This window comes from Labrus bergylta, chromosome 8 (assembly GCF_963930695.1).
Source record: "Labrus bergylta chromosome 8, fLabBer1.1, whole genome shotgun sequence".
In the NCBI taxonomy this organism is placed as follows: Eukaryota; Metazoa; Chordata; class Actinopteri; order Labriformes; family Labridae; genus Labrus; species Labrus bergylta.
Window position 1 is genome coordinate 16710224 of NC_089202.1, and position 14611 is coordinate 16724834.

General features: G+C 39.9%; 1 protein-coding gene across 1 annotated transcript in view; it reads left to right on the plus strand.

Annotated features, from left to right (window-relative positions):
* The window catches only part of grik3 (glutamate ionotropic receptor kainate type subunit 3), a 103863-nt gene that overhangs the window by 34368 nt on the left and 54884 nt on the right, over positions 1 to 14611 (plus strand). The window lies entirely within an intron of this gene.

Consider the following 14611-nt stretch of genomic DNA (forward strand, 5'->3'; position numbering starts at 1 on the left):
ATGTAACCTGTGATCGGAGAAACATATTTTATGAATCACTGGTGGCGATATGTATTCGCAGGGGCATTAGCAAGTGATGACTTGATTTCAACTGACTGTCCCCATTCGATTCGGCATTATAAAAACAAACAGGAGACTTCAGTATGATTGCACAGTCACTCAGTTTTTTAATCAAGCCTGTTAACCGATTATGACAGAGCCTGAAATGTAAGCATAACATGCAATGAGTCATGAACTGTCCCTTCCTGATTCCTCCAGACACTCCAGAATGATTTAGCGCAGTGTCCTTTAAATGTTGACAGTGAGGCTCCCTTGATGTTTGCGATACGGACTCAGTGATGCACAACAGTTACGCAGCTGTACAACTTGATTTCCTGCAGCCTGCCAAGCCCCCCCCCCCCTCGGAAAAACTGTAACAGGATACTATGGACGAGGTGGATCAGCTCATATTCAACTTCCTTCAAACATCTTACTGCTTCAGGCTGTCTGTGCTTTGAATGGCAAAAATAGGTCCTTGACTCCATCCACTCACTGGCTTTTCAGCATCTCTGCTTTCACGTTTCAAGTACTGCCGTCGCGGTGACTGTTACTAAGCTAGTGCCACGAGGAAGTCCTTAAGAAAGCTAGTGCATCACGGTTGTTTCTCTGTGCGCCATAGGCTTCTCCTCTTACCACACTGTGTGCTCTCTTTAGACCAGGCGTTATGCTAGATTTGGTCTCTTGATCCCACAAGCACCCTTGAGATTGGCTGGGAGGATTTAGCACCGTCTTCCTAGGCATGCAGCCTTTACAATATGTACTGTTAGCTAAGCATTAGAAAACAACTGCACTTTTCTCTCCCTCTGTAGTGCAGGCTATACAGCAGGGTCTCACCAAGACTTAAAGGAACTGAATATATATCCTACATACCAACAGGATTAACCAAACTCTCACAGTAATGATTCTAGTCCTGTAGAGATACAGTTTCGGAGATGAAATGGTGAATAACCTGACTGAATTATTTTCCCTGGCACAGTCATTGTTTTAAATGTATGATGGATGCCCAAAACCAAACCCTTGGTATCATAGAACAGGGTTCAAATCTTACAAGCTGTATGATCAGGTTTAGTAAGCATAAGCGCTATCATTAAATTATACCTATTATGCTGATCCCCATTTTGAACTCACCTACTGTATAATGTAACAATGCTGGATACGCACACTTAACATGATGCAAAGTTCATGTGTTCATGAGGTAAACGCATGTTGGAGTAATCCCCCGGAAAAGTCTGAAGAGGGCCCCCTAAACGGCTCGTCGTGCTAAACATACAAGAGTTCTGTGAGACTTTCAAGAGATGGCTTCAAGCATCTAGGCAGGTGGAGCCGTTTTCATTGGCTGTTCTACCAGCACACGAGCAGCACTCTCCTGGCAACCCTGCAGCGTTCTGCCCCACTGGAAGGCTTCCAGAGCGCTGACCAATCAGTAGAAAGTCAGCATGGGGAGAGGGGACATTTTTGTTATTCATAAAAGAACACAAGGTAGCTTTAAAGGCTTTATATGTGATTTTTTTGATCCAGCAGATGTCGCCCTTGAGCACCAGCATGAAACCAAAACAACTTGCGGTGCATTGTTATGTTAACATGCTAATGCTAGCGATCTTTATTATGCTCGTATCTTCACACTGCATGTAAATTTACCCAAAATGAGCGTGATCTAGAAACGCAGTTAAGCAGTGAGTACAGTATGTTATTCTTCTTTTCTCTAGTCCCTCAATTAAACAACCTTTATACGCGAGGGGATGAGTCGGCCGGCCGTCCGGGCGATGTAAACAAACTGAAAATAGGACTCGGAAAACTCGGAAAGACAGTGGGACTCGGGTGTTACACCCATTGTAGACAGTCATGACTCACAGAGTTATTTTCAGAGGATATACTTGATTTCTATTACATTTAAGTGTGAAAAATCGCATATTAAGCCTTTAAATCTAGGGGGAAACTTTTTTTAGGTTTGAAATTTTTAATATTTTAAACACTGAAATGTAGAGCTTGGAACACTTTTGACTTTTTTCAAAAATGGTATCGAAGACATATTTATTTCCTCATCTTAAAACAATTACCATTAATGCCTAAACACATCCTTCATCAAGATCATCATATTTTTACAAGAGTGACTGGCTGACCACTTATATCCATCATTTAATATATTCATGGAAATGTAGTTCAAGCAGCATTAGGTTTCTCACTAAACATGTTGCATTATAGTGCAGATTGCCATTAGAAGGATAAAAAGCATGGGGGTGACTCTTGATTTAGCTACAGCATCTTCTCTGTGTGTTTTCTGGTTTGCATGCACATTTATACGTCTTACATTTGCATATGTGTGTCTATATGACCTCATCCCACCACTTAAAAGCACTGATATTTCTTATTCTATCTAATCAGTAGAAATATCTCGATTTAGCTCTCATTGGTATTCATCAAAATGCATTTTGTATGAAGTGGACAAGCTGCAGCCACTGCAGTTAAAAAAATGGAAGAGAAACATACTTTGGCTGATAAGTAGCAGCAGCTGTAGAAAAGCTTGAACCTGAGAGGAAATATGGGATTAAAAACATGACCTTGATTTGACACCCAGCCACAAGCATTGTGGTGGCCAAATGGAAAATGCGGTGTGTGCAGTTATTTTGAAGCCTTTTATTAGTGAAAGGCTCATAAGAAAAAAGCTGCTAGTCAGGTGGTTTCAGCGGGTAATGAACTTGTCATCTGGAGGTTTTAGAGTTTGTTGGCTTTGTCGCTTTTTGTTATTATTCAATTCAGCACCTCGCTCGCTCTTCTCCCCCCAATGATTTCTCAAGTCCCCGCTCGGCCGCTTGTTTTGCACAAGGAACACATTTTAGCGTCTCCCATTGGACCCGAGAAATCGAATTGCCTCTCATTCAAAATAAATAATCCGCTCCCATAATGCTCCTACTGTGTATTCCCACAAATGCTAAACAGCCAAAATGCCATTTTAGCGAAGGGGATTTTCTATTCTTTTTCAACAGCCCATCAATAGTATTAGGCCTGCCAGATAAAAGCACTGAGACCTGACTACACAAGGAGGTGAGGTTAGTATGAGGTATGGATTTGCCTCAGTCCTTTTTCACTTCATTTGAGATTTCTTGCCTTTTTCATTTGGCAGGGGGAAATGCCCGTCGGCTTATGTAGCATAGGTTTCTGTGCAGACGGTGAGATGGAGTTTTTTTTTTTTTTGATTCCCTGTGTGGCCTTGTGGTACTTCAAAGCTAATTCACGGTCGAATAGGAGGGAAGGCTACTGATTATATTAGAACCTCCCAACTATAAAGTGACATTACTGTTGAAGTGGGTTTGATATTACTGTGAAAACTGCAATACACAACACCTTGTCATTAGAAGAGTAAGCAACAAACTATTGTCAGTAATATGGACTAATGGAGTAATTATGTGAGATGCCAAGAGGACGTATATACATGTTCTGAAATGAGATTTATTTTTACAATTACATTTCAAGTACTGTATCTCTGGCAATTAGTATCATTAACGTGTACAAATGGAATATTGAATTACTCAGTCACTGTTACAAGAATCAACAGAATCTTTAATGAACTTTATGGACGGGTGCCAAATTTTCCCTCGTCACACCATCTCTAAGGTTTATTCTTCAAAATGTGTATTTGTTTCTGCTTCGATAGTCAGACACAACAACTCTGCCATTATATTTGTAGAAGAGGGACATTTAAAAAGATAAGAAGACTATCAACAGCAGGAATTGAAAACAGAAAATGATTTTTGGTTGAAGCCCTATAAGGATCCATTTTCCTATCTATTAAAGCAGGAAAACAGTGGCTTATTACAGGAGTAACATTATGATTAGTAATGAGAGACTGTACGACATGTGAGCTTTAACAAGGTGAAGAATACTATAATGGAAGAAAAAAAAATCAGTTCAGAAGTTATGTGTCAACATAATTGAGGTTTCTTAAGTTTACCCATTCTGTAACATGCAAGGAATTTGTCTTAGTGTTATTGTGCCTTATGGTAAACAAATCAGAATACAGTAAAATATAGGAAATAAAGTGAACAGCAGCCCTCTCGTCTAGAATCTCTATCAAATAAAATAGCGAACATACATTTAAACAATATTATATTAAATCTGTACAATGTGAATTTACAGGAATGTGCAAGATGTTGCAGAAGCAGTGTGCAAAAAAGTCACTATGTCAACAAAAAACACAACATGCCATGTACATATAAAAGTGTGTTCATGGATCATATGAGCTGTTTTCACACATGCACATTTCAAGCAGACTACCCCTGAATTCTTCCTGAGTTGGTTGTTCACAGATGTACCTATCGGGGGCAGACTATCCGTATCGAACAGGGTGGAGGTCTGAGGAGACAAGACATGACGCTGAAAGATGATATGGAAGTGGCGGACGAAGCAACAGAGCCGACATGACATGACATAACGCTAAGATGAGAGTGTATGAATACGACCTGTAGTTTCACACAATCCAAATATAAAAAAACGATTAAACATATTGGGAGAAAGAACAAATTAGTAAAGCAGTTTCTTTACATGCACAGAGATCGCACTGGTCCCTCGCAGTCTATGGTCTTGTGACCTACAAGGATATACGTGTTACAACGACCTCCTGCTCACATGCTTTGAATTTTCCTGAATATTGCCTGTTTTTTTTTCTCCTCACATTAGCTCACCCTGAATTCACATGAAAAAAGGAGGCTTGCCGGACAAAAGTGGCTTTTTGTGTTCAAACCCGCAGCTCACCCTGAAAACTTCAGGAGGTTTTCAGGAGGTTTTTGTGCGACTGAGAAAGCACCATGAGCTTGGTGGCGTATTTATATATTATATTGACATATTTACATACTGACTGTTTAACCTGACTTTGCTCAGTGACAGTCATTCTAGTTAACTTTTATAAGAAGCATATTTCACAGTAGGTTTCTGCTTTCCAGTTTCCAGTCTTCAACTTGTCTGTAGTGTGCCTTTAAATTGGTATTCCTCTTTAGGCAGGTCTGTGTGTCCTCTGTGGTTCTCAGGTGAGTGAGCAGACATGATGCACAGTCTGTTGTGTAGGCGATTCACAAGGTGCACACATGTTATGTGTTCTTTCAACAACAAAGTGTGGGCTGATTGTCAGCGCTCCACGCCGAGCTAGTGGAATGTCGTGTCCATGTCGGGGATCAAAGCCAACAGTGAAGACAATTTATGCTGTGCAGAGTGTGTGACCATCACTGGAGGAGCGTGGGGGGTGGGGAGAAAACAAGTACTTGAATTTTTTCGAAGGTGTTGGCATGAAGAAGAGATGTTAGGGCTCCATTAAGACCTTTTCTTAACAGTTTATTTCTTTTATATTAAAATGAAATCCTATTTGAGTCATTTACAAAGTGTGTTAAAATAAAATAAATGAAAACTTCATATCATCAATGAACCAGATTATTCAATGAAAAAGGCTTATAATGGCAGAATGACCTTGAACAGAACTAATATAATAACTAATAAATGAAAAATCTGATTTTGTCATAAAAGCTTGTTTAGCGACATTACATGCTTAGCGGAATTTTCTTTTTTTTTTTAATTATTGTTTCTAGAAAATGACCTGTCTGCATTCTAGATAACATCAGTGACCTTCAAGCTTGAATACAATACGTGATGTATTAAAGGTTACATATTATACTCCTTGTCAACAAGTTTAAATAAGTCTCGGAGCTCCCCAAAAACATGTCTGTGAAGATTCTTGTTCAATATTCCCTAGATCCTGAATGTTAGCATGCCTATAAAGCCCTCTATTTCAGCCGCCCTCAGATCTGGCCGTTTCTGCGTCTGTAGCAAAAACATGGTAAAGTATATTTTACATAATAAATGACTTTTTAAATGTATTAAAGAGAGATAAATACATAGAAGCAGCACGTTACAGCTGTCAGTTTCAAGGACAAATGCAGCTGATGATCTGATATTTTCTGTGTATTTTAAAAAGGAAAACAAAAATATTTCCACAATATTTCTTTAGGACTGTATCAGTGGCTGTGAAGTGAAACACATACTTAATGGGTTTGTTTAAAATGTCCTAATGGTGTTCTTGGTCTGTGTCCAAAGATACTCTGAGAGGCAATGCAGGAATAATGTAGACATTTAGCTTTGGGTCGTATATATTTGTCAAGGGCGCTGATCTCATTAGAATTATTCCCTCCTGCTGCTGACTGACGTTTCCTTTTTTTTTTCCTGTGCTCTGGCTTTTTGACTCACATGTGTTTCTTTGATTTCGGCTTCACTCTGATTGATGGTGGGGAGGGGGGGGACTTTTCACCATCCGAACAAAGATCAGCGATGAGACTGGTTGCACCTGTCAGAGTTGACCAGATCAGGTAATGAGAAAAAGTCCCTCAGGATGTTAACGAAGCCATTAAGCACTCGTGTGTGAAAGTGCGAGGAAGCCGGCGTGCTAAGGAGGCAAATCAAATTTCCCGGCACGTGTCACTGAAATGTAAATATCCTGCCTTTTGCGAGGATGAGCTGCGGCCTCCTCCTTCGTGCTCTAATCGGCTTTGAAAAGACGGTGCAATAGTGCTCAGGAATAATGCTCGTGCTCTGTGATAAAACAGGCAGCTTTTATTATAAACCTACAATAGTGGAGCCATGTTTGAAAAAGGAACTCAAATAAGCTCGGCTCGTTTTATTCTCCACACTGGGGGGGGGGGTGTGGCTCTCATTCAGGATGGTACGCAATCGTTTTCTCACAATGCCTCTTATCGTATCGTATTGTTTTGTTTTATCATCTCTCTGGGACAACTGGGATGTGTCTGGGAGCTGTAGATTGATCTGTTTATTTCACAATGAGGCTCTGAAATGGAGATCATAAAAATCTTTATCTGAGTGATTTAAATACAGACCTATCTTGCATCATCTGTTTTATGAAACTTCACTGGCGGCTCTGGACGCTGTGTGTTTACAAGAGAGGCTTCTTGTCGGCTGTCAGTCACATCGGTGCAGTCAAACAGGTTGATTTACATACAGTCAGGAGGGAATGTGCTTTAAAGCTAATCATTAAGGCTAGTTTTTTTTCAAAAATATGGCAGATTTTAAAGCAGTGTGTTAGAATGAAAAACAGTCCTCCGGTAGTAACTCAAATTCAGATTCTATGAATGTCGAAATTCAGTCAGAAGGTATCAGTTAATGTCCCTCGCTTGACTGCTCCCTCACATTCATCGCTCGGCGCTCTCTGCTAATCCTCATGAGTACATGGCCCTCCTACGTGCCCTGAAGGGACTAATCTTCCTCCTCATGCCACCAGAAAAAAAAAAAAAAAAAAAGTTGGAGAAGGTGGATAAAAATGAGCGCCAGGGGCTTCAATTTAGATTTGTTGAGATTGGTCTTGTTCCAGAGGTTGTGAACGCTCCCACAGACACATCGAAATTTCCATTTGAGTGCCTTCTGTCCCAGAAAAGCAGCCAGAGGTGTCCCAAACGATGTGACCTGAACCTCTCTCTCATTTGTCTGCATTAACTTTGCATGTGTGGTCCCGTCCAGTAATAAGTGGGGCAGATTTTATATTTAGCCGCGCCTGCTATGACTTTGAAAAACAGGGTGACTCTTGTCTTCAGACCCTTGTCAACCTCTTGGCTGAAGGTCCCTTTTTTTGAGTCTTTAACACATATACAGAAGCCTATTGCATTCACGTGAGTATATACAGATTGGTTCTTTTTTTTCTGAGTTAACAAGATAACTATTTAGGATTGATGTTTTTTTTATTTTTTTTTTAGATTCATTTATGGACTTTTAAGCCCTTATTATAGAGATAGGACAGCAGATAGTGTCAGAAAAATGTGCAAAAGTAGCTACAGGTTGGATTTGAACCCTGGTCGACTGCTCTTGAGGACTGAAGCCTCTGTATATGGGACACGCACACTAATCACTAGGTTAGGTTTTTAACAAAAGTAAAAATAAGCTCATGTTTTTCTGAATTAATGAGATATTTCTCTCAGAATTACAATTAGAAGGCGCTTGCGTTCATTGGGATCCAGTATTTTCCGCCAGTACCTTGTTGTCTCTCAAGTCACCACATTATCAGCCCGAATGCTTTCTGTAAGAGTGTCTAATAACAATCTGCACAGCTGATCCTGAAAGGTCAGCGTGGGCTTTGCGTCTCAAAAGATCAAAGCTGCCTTTGTAAATTGGACAAACTAATAAGAATACCATCTATGTTATAGAAAGAAACGAGTACTGTATGTCTCCATGTTTCAAACCAAAACCAAAAAAAAGAGACAGCTGTTTCAACTAAATAGTCTGGGAATGTTTGCTACTTAAAGAGGTCTAGACGAGAGCTTCTGTTGGGATTTAAAGGAACTGGTATCTCCTTTATTCAGTGATTCAGATCTGGTTTTTATTTTCTCATGTGAATGCAACACACTTCCATCTATTTCAGCAGTATTGCAAACATGGGAATGACACCTCTTTATCATTATTTGGGTTAAAAACAAGCTCTGCAGGGCTTTTTCATCGCACAGTTTTTAAATACAATAAAAGCCAGGGTGATGTGTTTACCTTTTCCTAAAGTAAGACAAGCGATCATAAAAAGACACTTTCGTCCTGTTCACATTCTGCCCTGAGCAAAGACAGTCATTTCTGTGGGTGGGGGCCGATAATAGCACTGTCAAAGAGTTTTATACCGAGCCAAACTCAAAGTCTTGTTCTAATTATGTTACGCATTAAAGCAACTAAGTGGTTGTCAAAACTGCACGGTAATAAGTTGGCCTAAATTAAACGATGCCTTTCCATTTTAGTACGGACTTTGAAGCTGCTCCGAGCGGTAAACACACAAGCCTTGATATTAATTGCACCTTTAGTTGTAAAATCAATGTCAATTACACTGCACAGTTTTTTTTTTGTGATCCGGAGTAGTTATCTAACCTTTCACTTCAGAGACCATACATCTGACTGTGCTGCTTTAACCCTCAGGAGAAGTCGATTTTTGTGCAACAGGTTGACGACAGTAAAATTAAAAGGTCCTTCCAAAGTGCCGCTAATGAAAATGAAGCCCTGCAGCTCCCGAGTGACCCATCACACGGAGAATATGAACATAAAACTCTTTGTGAGGCCTTGAGGTGGGAGGCTATAACACTGCAGTGCTGCTGTTTCACTGACACTTGTCACAACATATTGATTGGAAGGTAAAAGGTAACATACAGTTCTCAAAGACTTACTCTTTCAAACTGTTCTTCACATAGATTTTTTTCACCAGTCACTTCAAACTTTTAGATCAACCGCTGAAAACGTAATACATTTTTGAATCCTGTGGAAATAATCAATCAGCTGCATAGTTAATCTGCAGTAATTCACAACACATGAAATCTCATGTTGAACAGCCATGTGCCGAAACTGTCTTGGCAAATAAAATAAAGGTTTGGAAGGTATTTAATCCCAGGCAGTTTAACTAGTAGATAGATCTATATGAATATGACTTTTATAATGCCAAAAGACTGCATGTTTACTGCAATACTTTGAAGACAGATGTAATTCAGAACAGAAACAGCATTAAAAAAGAGTAAAACAGACAAATATCTGCTTAAACATTTTTTTAACAAGTGTCAGAGTTCCCCAAAACATGTCTGTGAAGTCCTTTTAAAAATCCACTCTGATCCTGTATTTATGTTTTTTATGTTTCTGTGTCTGTAGCTTTAAATGTAAATGAGCTGTGTTTGACCACGCCCCTCCCTGGAAGGGGATGTGGCTCGAGCTGTCTTGCAGCATGCCAAATTGTTTAGGCTGAGAAGGCAGGGTCAGAGGGAAGAACAAACACCTTGCAAAGAAAACGCCTAGCTGTGGTAGTGTCACCCATCTGGGGGAGTGGTTACTGCACTTTGTGATGTCACAAAGGACAATCTCCAAACAGCCTGTTTGAGCACGCATTTTCTGAAAAGTAGAGCAGGTAGGATGGACTTGCTAGAGAAACATATTAGTGTTATAAGTGAACATTGTCAGGTAACCTAATAAAGAATGAAAGGGCGGCACCTTTCAGTCAATGTAAAAGCCCAAACTCTAAACACAGCCCGACCAGGTTAGCTTTGCAAAGTAAGCTAGCATGCCGATGCAGTCAGGTAAAAAAGAGAGCCGGCTTCATGACACTGAAATCGCCGACTTTAAAGCTCACCTGAGCTCAAAAGACCCAGTACAACCCTCAGCCTTTTCCCGTTACAGAAGTCTCTTTTTTATTTGTGCTTCATTCAGGCTGAACACTGAAGCTACTTCTCAGTAGCCAACATGCTTTCTGCCTCTCAGTGGATGTAACTGTGGTGACTTCTGTGGCATCACATGCATAACATTTACTGTACAGCATTGTCCCCAGAATCATGTTACAAAATGCTTTTCCAGGAGATGTGTCATTGCATGCATTTGATTGGCCATTTCAGGACTTTGCCGTATGTTTACTGTAAAAGTGAAAGACAGGTTCCTCTGCGGCAGCACCCCTGCTGTGTTTACACATTGGTTTTGTCGGACTGGAGGAAGCTGCTGCGTCTTTGAACACGGGTCTGTTGTCTGAAGGTACACAGCGTAACTCTGCTGAGACACCTCTGCATTTAGCTCGCCTGGTCTGATAGAGTCCAACTTGTGGTGGGGGCATGGATATGTGCTTATATTTGACAACCTATATTTTAAACAAACAATACTCTCTGTCCTGTAAAGACTATAGTTAGTTCAGAGTTTACAGGAATTGATGGTTTGTCACTTTGCTTTGTCTTTGCCTTTTTTAAGCATATGAGTGGGTTAAGGGTAAAAAATATTATATAAAATGTCCCATGCTTCAAATCTTCTTTTCTTTTGACGACTCTGGGAAAGCCCTCTTGTGTTTGCATAACAACTCCAAAAATAGCTCTTCTATTCAAGATTCTGAAAACATTCTGCAATTAGCCTTAAAAATAATCATAGTCTGTCTATTTAACTTCATGGTTTTACTTTATTTTTTGAATGGTGTTGCATAAATCATGTTATGTCATGCATAAATAATTTACTTTCATTTCGCAAAACCTCAATTTTTTAGCTCTTAAATTGTAGAAAGATGAGTGTTTTCTGCACATGCAGTATCCAGACAGCAGGTTTCTACACTTATTGAATCTGTGTCGAATCACTCTAACAAGGTCAGTTCTGCCTTTTTTTCACATATGAATTCTGCTGACGATATAAGGAGAGAGTTAGAGAGGGCATACAGGGACAATGCCTGAATATTATTATCACATGAGGCTTCACAGCTTGTATGTGACTGCCTTGAAGGCAAAATATCAAGTCACAGTGAGGCTAAAGAGATTATTTAAAGATAATTAACCAGATAAGATTTTTTAATCAGGCCGTACAACTAAGTAGGAAATAAATATTTAAATATATACCGCTTCAAAACATGAAATTAAACTACCATGAACATCAGACTTTGTAGAGTTATTGGGAATCTGGGATGAAAATAGATGCAAACTTGTGCTTTGTTATTTTGGCATGGCAATACAAACATTGTTTTTGTGACTAGTGCATAATCACACACACAAAAAAACCCACATTGTAATCTGCATTAAATATGCTTAGGGGCCTTTAAGAGTTGCGGAGAAAGGGATGTGTACTGTATTTCTTAATAAGAGTAAGCGGGGTAATCGTGTATCAAATTGCGCATTCACAATTGTTATTAACACTGAATATTTAACTGCATCATGAATGTATTAGTATGTTAGGCCTCTCCCTGTAAATACATGGAAAAGCAGAGGGTAGACCTTCACAAAGCTGTTGTTTTTGCACAGCGTGGAGCTTTTTACTCTGCTGCTGGCCACCTTTGTCTCCCACTATGCCGAGCTGCCAAGGCTGCAGGTCTGCATGTTTTCTGCCACCATATGTGGACAAAGAGAGGTGGCAGCGGGTGAGGAGATGGATGAGGATCCGGGGGGGGGGGGGGGGGGGGGTGGAGACGGTGATGGACACAGGTAGACTGGCAGAGCTCAGAGCCCCCCGTCCACCTGGCATTAGTTTCCATTGTCTCGCTCCCTGTTTTCCTGGCACAGCCTGTGATTGAACTGGCAGTAAGGTGAGGGTTTGGCGTGTTTTCCTTTTTTACCTCGATGATAACAATAGGCCACATTCAAGGGAGGGGGGTGTTTGTGTCGTGCATTGTGCAACTGGATTGTCTAATGCAGGTTACTGTGCATTGTGCAATGTTTCTGGAAAGGGATTTGTGGTCTGTAGAAGGGCATCCCACTGTGTTCCCTTTTGGATTGTTCCACAATGTCATTGTACAGTTTGAGGCAGTTTCTCTTTACTAAAGCAGCTAATTGACACAGTTTCATTACAGCATGCAGGGAGAACGATACGCAATATTTCTCGTTTGGGTTAAAAGTAGAGAAAAAAAAAAAGGTATTCTCGCAAGCACGCCCCGACAACCCTAATCATGACCAGGGTGCCCTGTACGGTGCAGAGCACAGGCTCCCGCCCTGACAGATTATCCGGTGTGAATGTTTGGGAATGATAATGAGATCAAAACACCTCACTAAGCCGGGAAGAGAGGGTGGAGACTGGAGAGGAGAGAGAGGGAGGGAACAAGAGAAAAGAGCGAGCGAGTGTGAGCGTGCAGCAGGAGAGAGGGTGAGCGATAGCTGCGATAAATTGCAGAAGCAGAACCACTTGAGCATAAAATTAGATTTTACAAATGTGTTGTTACCTGACAGTCCTCTGACAGAGGAGATATCACAACATTATAGGGCTGCATGAGTACTACTAATCGTATCAAATAAATAAGAATGGCTCTCAGCTGTGATGGAGCCGGATGGAGGTTCAATGTGGACAGCGAGTTAGGGGGAGAAATAACGTAATTAAAACAGCCTTTCTCATTATGGACTCAAACATTAGAAGCCCAAATTCAATTTATATGATAATATATTATGCTGCGTAAAAGCTGTATGCATTACCGGATGTTTGTTCAAATGCTGGGACTCTGAAAAAAATGACACCGACTCTAAAATTCACATTAAAACAAAAGATTTTGGTATTTAAGAGTTTTTCTTGTTTGCTTCTGTAGTTTAGGTCATTATTTAGTGTTTCTTACATCCGGCAGAGTGTCTCAAAAACACATTTGTATGACAAAAACTTGCTATAAATGACATATATATGATTGTATAATGATTTCAATCTATTTCCATTGGATCCTGTAATTCAGTCAAACCAGTTGAAGATGCACCAAGGCCTTCTGCAGCGGGAGGAAATAACAAAACACACATTTACTGTTAGCACAGCCTCTCAAAGTAAGAATTAATACAAACAGTCATTGTACAGAGCATAATGAATTGCTATGAGGCAGAGTATTTGAGGAAACAATTATTTGCCCCGGCGCTGGTGGTTACAAAATAATAAGCTAAATACATCATTAAGACAACAATGAGGACTGAATGAATCAGTCTGTATGACAAAGCGCTAAATCCAGTAGGCTTAGCAGAGAGACAGACACTGAGGCGAGCTTTAGCTGCACTGTTCTCTGAAAGGAAATGGTGTGTGTGTGTGTGTGTGTGTGTGTGTGTGTGTGTGTGTGTGAGAGAGAGGCCCTTGTGCATACAACAGTATATAATTGTCCCACAGGTGATAAATCTAAAGGGGAAATATTAATCACATTGGCTATATCTGTTATGGTGCAGTGGTCCTTGCACTAATATTCCAATAATGACCTGTTGTAAGACTTACAGTGTTGCATTTTACAAAATGTTTTGCAACTTAAGAAAAAAAAGGCAACAACCCCAAACGGGAAAAAACGGTTGGATGGATGGATTAGAAAGGATGCCTTTTAACCACTGTGAGGAAACTAAATCATGCTTGATAGATATAGAGGCATACTAACCCAACACTGGCTTTAGAATGTCCATTTATTGTTTATTTCTCTTTATCTTGGGATTTTAAGGTGCAGCAAATAGGTGCTTTTTTTTCATGCTAAGATAAAGGTATATGTCAGGGATAAAATTTATATTTTTAAAACGTAAAATACAAAAAAAACATGCACATTCCTAAGTGGGTGCTGGATCCAAAAAACACAAATAGGTATAAAGAAGCAAAATAGATCCAGGCACCAAGGAGCTCCCATTCAAAGGATTTATTATTATACGTGACGTTTGGAGCCAATTTGTTCTTCCTTACACATTAAAGTGTATTTGTGAGTCACCATCTTAAATATACATACACATATATGTGACCCAACACAGCTGAAATGTATCATTTTCTAATCAGGTACCAAAGAAAAACATTGAAATATACATTATTAAAAAATATTTCACTGGGAACTTGTATAAAATTTGGTTGAAATCACCAAAATAAATGTTAATTTCCTTGTTTTAAATATCCAAATCGCAGGCTGAGGTTGAAAAACTGGTCAACCTCTCTTGTTAATGTGAAATTAGAGTGTGTTTTTCTTGCTGGAAGTCTGGTAAAAGAAAATTACCTTAGAGGATTCAATGTCAAGGCTATGAATAAGCAATATAACCCAACTCTTAACTGGCTTAATAGTTCATGTTGGGTCATCAATGAGGCTAATTTGATCAGCTAATTCGTCTGTGGCTTGTTGCAGTTCCCTCTTAAGTCC